Source organism: Chiloscyllium plagiosum, unplaced genomic scaffold, assembly GCF_037043375.1.
Source record: "Chiloscyllium plagiosum isolate Xiang-an unplaced genomic scaffold, Cpla_swu_hap1 HiC_scaffold_27, whole genome shotgun sequence".
NCBI classification, from domain to species: Eukaryota; Metazoa; Chordata; class Chondrichthyes; order Orectolobiformes; family Hemiscylliidae; genus Chiloscyllium; species Chiloscyllium plagiosum.
In genome coordinates, this window is record NW_028270165.1 from 50,458,616 (window position 1) to 50,465,336 (window position 6,721).

At 47.1% G+C, this 6,721-nt stretch overlaps 1 non-coding gene across 1 annotated transcript; it reads left to right on the plus strand.

Annotated features, from left to right (window-relative positions):
- Positions 1–2,360: 2,360 nt before the first annotated feature.
- trnae-cuc (transfer RNA glutamic acid (anticodon CUC)) lies at positions 2,361–2,432 on the plus strand. The gene has a single exon. It is a non-coding gene; the product is annotated as a tRNA-Glu (tRNA).
- Positions 2,433–6,721: the final 4,289 nt, after the last annotated feature.

Here is a 6,721-nt window from a genome sequence, read left to right on the forward strand (position 1 = left end):
AACGTAAAGGACTGCGGATGCTGAGAATCAGAGACACAAAGAGGAGCTGCTGGAGAAACTCAGCAGGTTTGGCAGTACCTGTGGGAGAAAACAGAGTTCTGAAATATTGTCTCTGATTCTCTTTCCACCGATGGTGCCTGACCTGCTGAGTTGCTCCTGCAATTTGTTTTTGCTTTTAACTGAAAGTTTATTTCATCTTTCGTGATGAAACAACCAGACTCGCCATGTGCAGATATGTAACCCTTTCGAAACCTGTGAAGTGATTGTATTCAAACAAACCCAGCAATAACTCACTATTTCTCAGCTCCACAGGCAGAGAGACCTGGGAAATGAAGCTGTCAGTGTGGTTCTTTGTTCGTGGGTCGAGTGGTTAATACGATGGATTTGAGATCGATTGCGGTTTCCCCACGCAGGTGTGAACCTTGCCGACGACAGTTGAGAAATGTCGTCAAACAGAAAGGAAGACTGTTCCCCGGTTTCTTCTTTAAGATTCACATCAGTGGAGGGGTTGGAAATCTGCAACCCAATGCCTGTCAGGGTGGAACAAGCAGATACCCACAGAGCTACTTTTGAGGCTATGAGCCAAGTGTTTGGAAATGAGACGAGAACAGTGAGGGGCGTGAAGTCGTGATCGAAATGAAGCAGGCACCTGAGGACGAATGTGTTTTATTTGCCAGTGAAAGATACTGCTTCACCAAGTTGGGACAATGGAAGGTAAGCAGTGACGGTGATTATCTTTGGCTGTTCCTCTTGTGAATGTTCCCTTTGTTGCGCATGTCCGTGTTAACGTCAGAACTCAGCAGCATGGCGGGGTCAGGTACGCACAGGGCCGGGGGCGCAATGGATGAGGCATCTGACTCCACCTACCTCTTTGAAATGCAGCTCACAGCTTCTTCACACTCCCCAATTAATCTTTCTTATTGTCCTGAAGCCGGCATACGGTTTGAATTCCTGATTTGCGGGAATGGGAATCTTTTCACTGTCTCGGGTCAGTAAGTGTCCCTGAGAACATCAGAGTCACGTCACAGCGCTGTCAGAGGAGGGGAAGCTGAAATCGCTCCACACGCTGCTCATGGACATATTTCACTTTCTCCAACTCACCTCCCCAACCACTGCGGCTCCTGGGAGTGGAAAGGGAACAAACACCAAAACCCAGTCTCAGCTTTGTAAATCTTCAGGAAATAAGAAATCTGTTCATCCTGTTGGATCTTACATCCTGGCCTGACAGCGTTGATTTTAAATGGCTGTCCAGTTAGTGCCGATTCGTTTTGGCTGAAAAAAATATTCCTTATCTCATCCCAGCATTTCTTGCCACAGAGAACTGTGCGGCAGAGTTCATGTATATATTTCCTTGTATGGTATTTTGTAAATAACATTCGTTTGCGGGTTGTTTGTATAGGCTATTCCAGGTTCATTAGCCGCTGTTTAAGTGTGTTGGTAGGTTTGTGGGCTACCATGATGCTGAGAGCGTTGAGTTGTCTGGACATCATTTCCCAGATGTCTTTTATGTAAAGTAATGTGGCTAGGGTTTCTGCACACGTTGTGTCTGCTTGTGTCAGTTTGTTGATGTGAAATCGACACACTGGGTTTATTGGGTAGGCAAAAGTGCGGATTGCAGATGCTGGAAACCAGAGTTTAGATCAGAGTGGTGCTGGAAAAGCACAGCAGGTCAGATAGCTTCCGAGGAGCAGGAAAATCGACTTTTCGGGCAAAAGCCCTTCATCAGGAATGGAAGCAGGACGCCTCCAGGGCAGAGAGATAAATTGGGGGGTGGAGGTGTGCTGGGCCGAAGGTAGCAAACAGTACAATAGGTGAATGGGAGTGGGGATGGAGGTGAAAGGTCAGAGAGGAGGGTAGAGCGAATAGGTGGGAAGGGAGATTGGCAGGTAGGACAGGTCATGAGGATAGCACTGTGCTGGAAGTTTGGAACTGAAGTAAGGTGTGGGGAGGGGAAATGAGGAAACTGGTGAAGTCTACATTAATGTTCTGGGTTTGAATTTATCCGAGGTGGAAGATGGGGCGTTCTTCCTCCAGGCATCGGGTGGGGAGGGAGCGGCGATGGAGGAGGCCCAGGACCTGCATGTCCTCGGCAGAGTGGGAGGGGGTGTTGAAATGTTGGGCCAGGGGGCGATGGGGTTGATTGTTGCGGGTGTCCTGGAAATATCCCCTCAAGCGCCGTGACTGGACTCTGCGAGGAGTCTCCAGCCTCCCCAATGTAGAGGAGACCGCATCGGGAGCAATGGATACAAGAAATGACATTGTTGGATGCACAGGTGAAAGCTTGCTGACGACCGCGGCCCAGGTTCGATTTCCGGGCAGGAAAGTAATTTTTAGGAGAGCTGACAATCGGAATCCGCTTTTCCCTGGTGGTCTAGTGGTTAGGATTTGGCGCTCTCACTGCCGCGGCCCGGGTTCGATTCCCGGTCAGGGAAAACTTTTTCAGGGGTGCAGGCTACCCATTCTTCTTAAATGCCCTGTGTAATTATTTATAGTCGTTCCTGGGTGCTGCAGTGTGTCGTGGCTCGTTGAAATAGTGTCCTGATTCAGATTTGTTTGTTTGTGGAGGGATGATTGCTTCTGTAGTTCAGTACTTGGTTCGTATGCGTTGTTTTCCTGTAGACGCTGTTTTGAATTTACCATTGACTGTTCGCTCTACTGTGACATCTAGAAATGGCACTTTGTTGTTGTTCTCCTCTTTTGTGAATTTTATGTCAGCGAGGATATTGTTGATGGTGTTGTAGGTTTCCTCTAATTTGTTTCATTTTTTGATGACAGAAGTGTCATCACTGTAGTGGACCCAAAGTTTGGGTGGATCGTTGGAAGGGCTGTTTGTTCGAGTCTCTGCATTATTGCTTCTGCGAGGAATCCTGATACTGGTGGTTTCATGGGTATTTCGTTGATTTGTTTGGAGGGCTTGTTACTGAATATGAAGTGGGTGGTAAGTCACAGTTCTACGAGGTTGACAGTGCTATCTTTGCTGATGAAGTTGGTGCTGTGTTTGTGTCTCTGGTTCTTCGAGTAGTGTCTTCAGTTTTGTTTGGCCAAGTTGATGTTAATGGATGTGAACAGGGCTGTTATGTCAAAGGACAGCATTATTCCATCCTCTTCTATCTTAGTGTCTTTGGTGTTCAGGAATTCTTGGATGGAGTAAATGGAGTGGCGTGAATCTTCGACTTGGTGTTTTCAGTGTAGGCCTTTGACTAGTCTGCATATTGGTGTTCCAAATGGTGAGGCTTTGGGGCTGAGGGGGGCTCCTGGTTTGAAGAGGAGAACAACAACAAAGTGCCATTCCTAGATGTCACAGTAGAGCGAACAGTCAATGGGGAAACTTCAAACTAGCATCTACAGAAAAACAACACACACAAACCAAATTCTTAACCACACAAACAATCATCCCAACACCCACAAACGTTGCTGCATCAGGACATTATTTCAACGAGCCACTACACACTGCAGCACAGAGAAACTACGAAGAGCAGAAGAGAAATACGTATATAGTGTATTTAAGGAGAACGGGTACCCAATAAACCCAGTCCGCCGATTTCTCATTGATGCTTCCAAGCTGACTTTCAAAAATTCGTTTGTCCCTCCATTCTTTCCTGTTTGTTTTTTTGTGGGTTGTGAAAGCTTTCGCGATCCTCTGACTGAGTATTTGAGTTGGGAAGTTATGTTGTGGCTGTACAGGACATTGGTTAGACCACTTTTGGAATATTGTGTGCAATTCTGGTCTCCCTCCTATCAGAAGGATATTGTGAAATTTGAAAGGGTTCTGAAGCACCAGTGGGTCCACAGAGGGGAAGAGGCCCTTCTGCTGCCCTGAGTGCGGGAAGGCCTTCAGTGATTCCTCTGCCTGCTGCCGCAACAGTTGGTCCACACCGGGGAAGGCTGTTCTCCGGCCCCAAGTGCGAGATGGCCTTCAGCAGTTCTTCCCACCTGCTGAGACACCAATGGGTCCACACTGAGGAGAGGCCGTTCTTCTGCCCCGAGTGTAGGAAGGGCTTTGCTCTTTCCTCCGACCTGCTGGCCCATTGGTGAGTCCACATGGGGGAGTGGTCGTTCAGTTGCCCTAAGTGCAGGAAGTCCTTCAGCAATTCCTCAGCCCTGCTGAGGCACCAGTCCGTCCACACCGGGGAGAAGCCGTTCTCCTGCCCCGAGTGTGGGAAGGGCTTTATCCGCTCCTCCACACTGCGGAAGCATCAGCTGGTCCACACGGGGGCGGGGAGGGGGGGGGTGAGGCCATTCTGCTGACCTGAGTGCGGGAAGGCCTTCAGCAATTCCTCCACCCTGCTGAAACACCTGTGTGTCCTTCAGCAGTGGGAGGCCCTTCAGCTGGCCCGAGTGTGGGAAGAGGTTCATGTTTGCTTGCAACTTGCGGAAGCACCAGCGGGGGCACTGCTGCTCATTGAGCCAGGGACTGCACATTGCCAATGAAATGATCCAAATAAACCTCAGACCGCAAGACCATCGGATCAGAAGTTAGGCCATTGGGCACGTCGAGTCTACTCTGCCATTCGTTAGAGACAAAATTAGTGCAGATGAGATTAGCTACAGGAAACAGGCCATTTGTCCCAACAAGTCCACACAAACCCTCCGAAGAGTAACCTATCCACACCCATTTCCCTCTAACTAATGTACCTAACTCTATGGGCAATTAAGCATGGCCAATCAACATGACCTACACATCTTTGGTTTATGTAAGAAGACAGGATCACCCAGAGAAAACCCATGCAGACACTGGGAGATTGTGCAAACTCCTCACAGACAGCTATCCAAGGCTGGAGTCAAACCTGGGTCCCGTGCGCTGTGAGGCTGCAGTGGTAACCACTGAGCCACTACATATTGCAACCCGAAGTTGCAAGCAGGAGGTTGGGAGAATACAACCTCAGAATGTGGAGTAGTCAGCGTTTTGAGTATTAACCCTTCTTCAGGACTGAAACGTTAACTTCTCCATGAGAAACGATTTATGGGAATGATGCTGGGGGTTGTAGGGTTTGAGCTCCAGGAAGAGGCTGAATAGGCTGGAGCTGTTTTACCTGGAGCATCGGAGGCAGAGGAGTGACCTAATAGAGGTTACAAAATCATGAGGGGCATGGACAGGGTAATAGACAAGGTCTTTTCTCAGGGGTGGGGGAGTCCAGAACTAGAGGGCATAGGTTTAGGGTGAGAGGCGAAATATATTAAAGAGACAACGTCTTCATGCAGGTGGTGGTACATGTATGAAATGAGCTGCCAGAATATATGGGTCAGGTGCTGTCAAATGGGACTAGATTAATTTAGGATATCAGGTCAGCACGGCCAAGTTGGACTGAAGGGTCTGTTTCCATGCTGTACGTGTCTCTGACTACTGGTCCTCATGTAATTTTAAAATAGGGTCCAAGTAACTTTGAATAGTTCAATCTTATTGAGCTCACTTCCTGAAAAGTTTCAAATGAATCATCTGAGCGATACTGTTTAAACATGCTGAGTTGGACAAAGTATCCCATCAAGTTCAACACAAACCCAGAGTTGAAGAAGTCAGAAGTCAGAACACCAAGGGGACCAAACTGATCACAATATTCCAGGTACAACCTTATCAACGTCCTGTATAACTACAACATAACTTGCCAACATCTATACTCAATTCCCTAATTGATGAAGGCCAGTGTGCTGAAACCTTTCTTCACTGCCTTGTGTACCAATGTAATCAGAGATATAGGACCTACTTTAAACTGATCCACAATCCAGCTTCTGGGAGCCCAGAAGCAGAGTAGTGCTGCGTGAGTGTGCTGGGCACATAACCCAGAGGTCGATGGGTAAAAACCATGTGATGCTATTGCCCAATATCTCCGGAAGCTGCTTTCATTTACAATGGTGCTCTGTTCTGTATGTTGCCTTTGCATCTGCTTCCCAAAGCTTCTTCAGTGGAGGAGTGGCAGCTGGAGCCCAGGAGTTCAACGACCCGCCGGAGCTTGAGGAAGGTCCAGGCTCCAAGAAGCTGGGGGTTAGGCTGGAGGCTGGATTTGCTCAAGGCTTGTATTTTTAACTCATTTAAATGGTACCTCCTGAATGGGGCTATGGTTTACATTAAAACCGGAGGATCATATCAGAGTGTTTATATTTAGCAGCAGTAGTTGGTAAAATACACTCCCTGGAGGAGCACCTTCTATGATGCTGCATTTCTTGCTTTATGCCCTTCCCCCATTTCTTATCTCCCAGCTTGGTTTTATGTTTTTTTGGTTAAATTTAATTTCATATTAATCAGACTGGGTATTGACTGTGTGCTATTAATTTGCTTCTTCGAATATTGAAAGTCAAAATTAATGGTGTAATTTCATTTCTGATGTCAGAGTTTGACATTGAATGTGCAGTTGTGAATACCAGTAAGTTGTGAAAATACATCAAGAACTTGTGGTTTTTAACAAAAAGAGCAGTTCACTGATATTCATGGCATTGTCTTATTTGGGAGTGATGATTCAAATCTGACCAACAAACCGTTTCATGCAGTCACCCAATTTAGTTAAAATTTTCATTAATTTAATTAAAGAAAAGAACTCTAGCAGGCTAAGATTTATGCAATCTATTTATAAGATTATGTCCATTGCTTGCAATATGGTCTCATCGACATTGGGGAAACTGGACGCCAACTCGCGGAACGTTTCAGGGAACAGCTCTGGGACACTAAAACTAAACGACCGACGCCCTGTGGCTGAACGCTTTAACTCGCTCTCCCATTCCGCCAAGG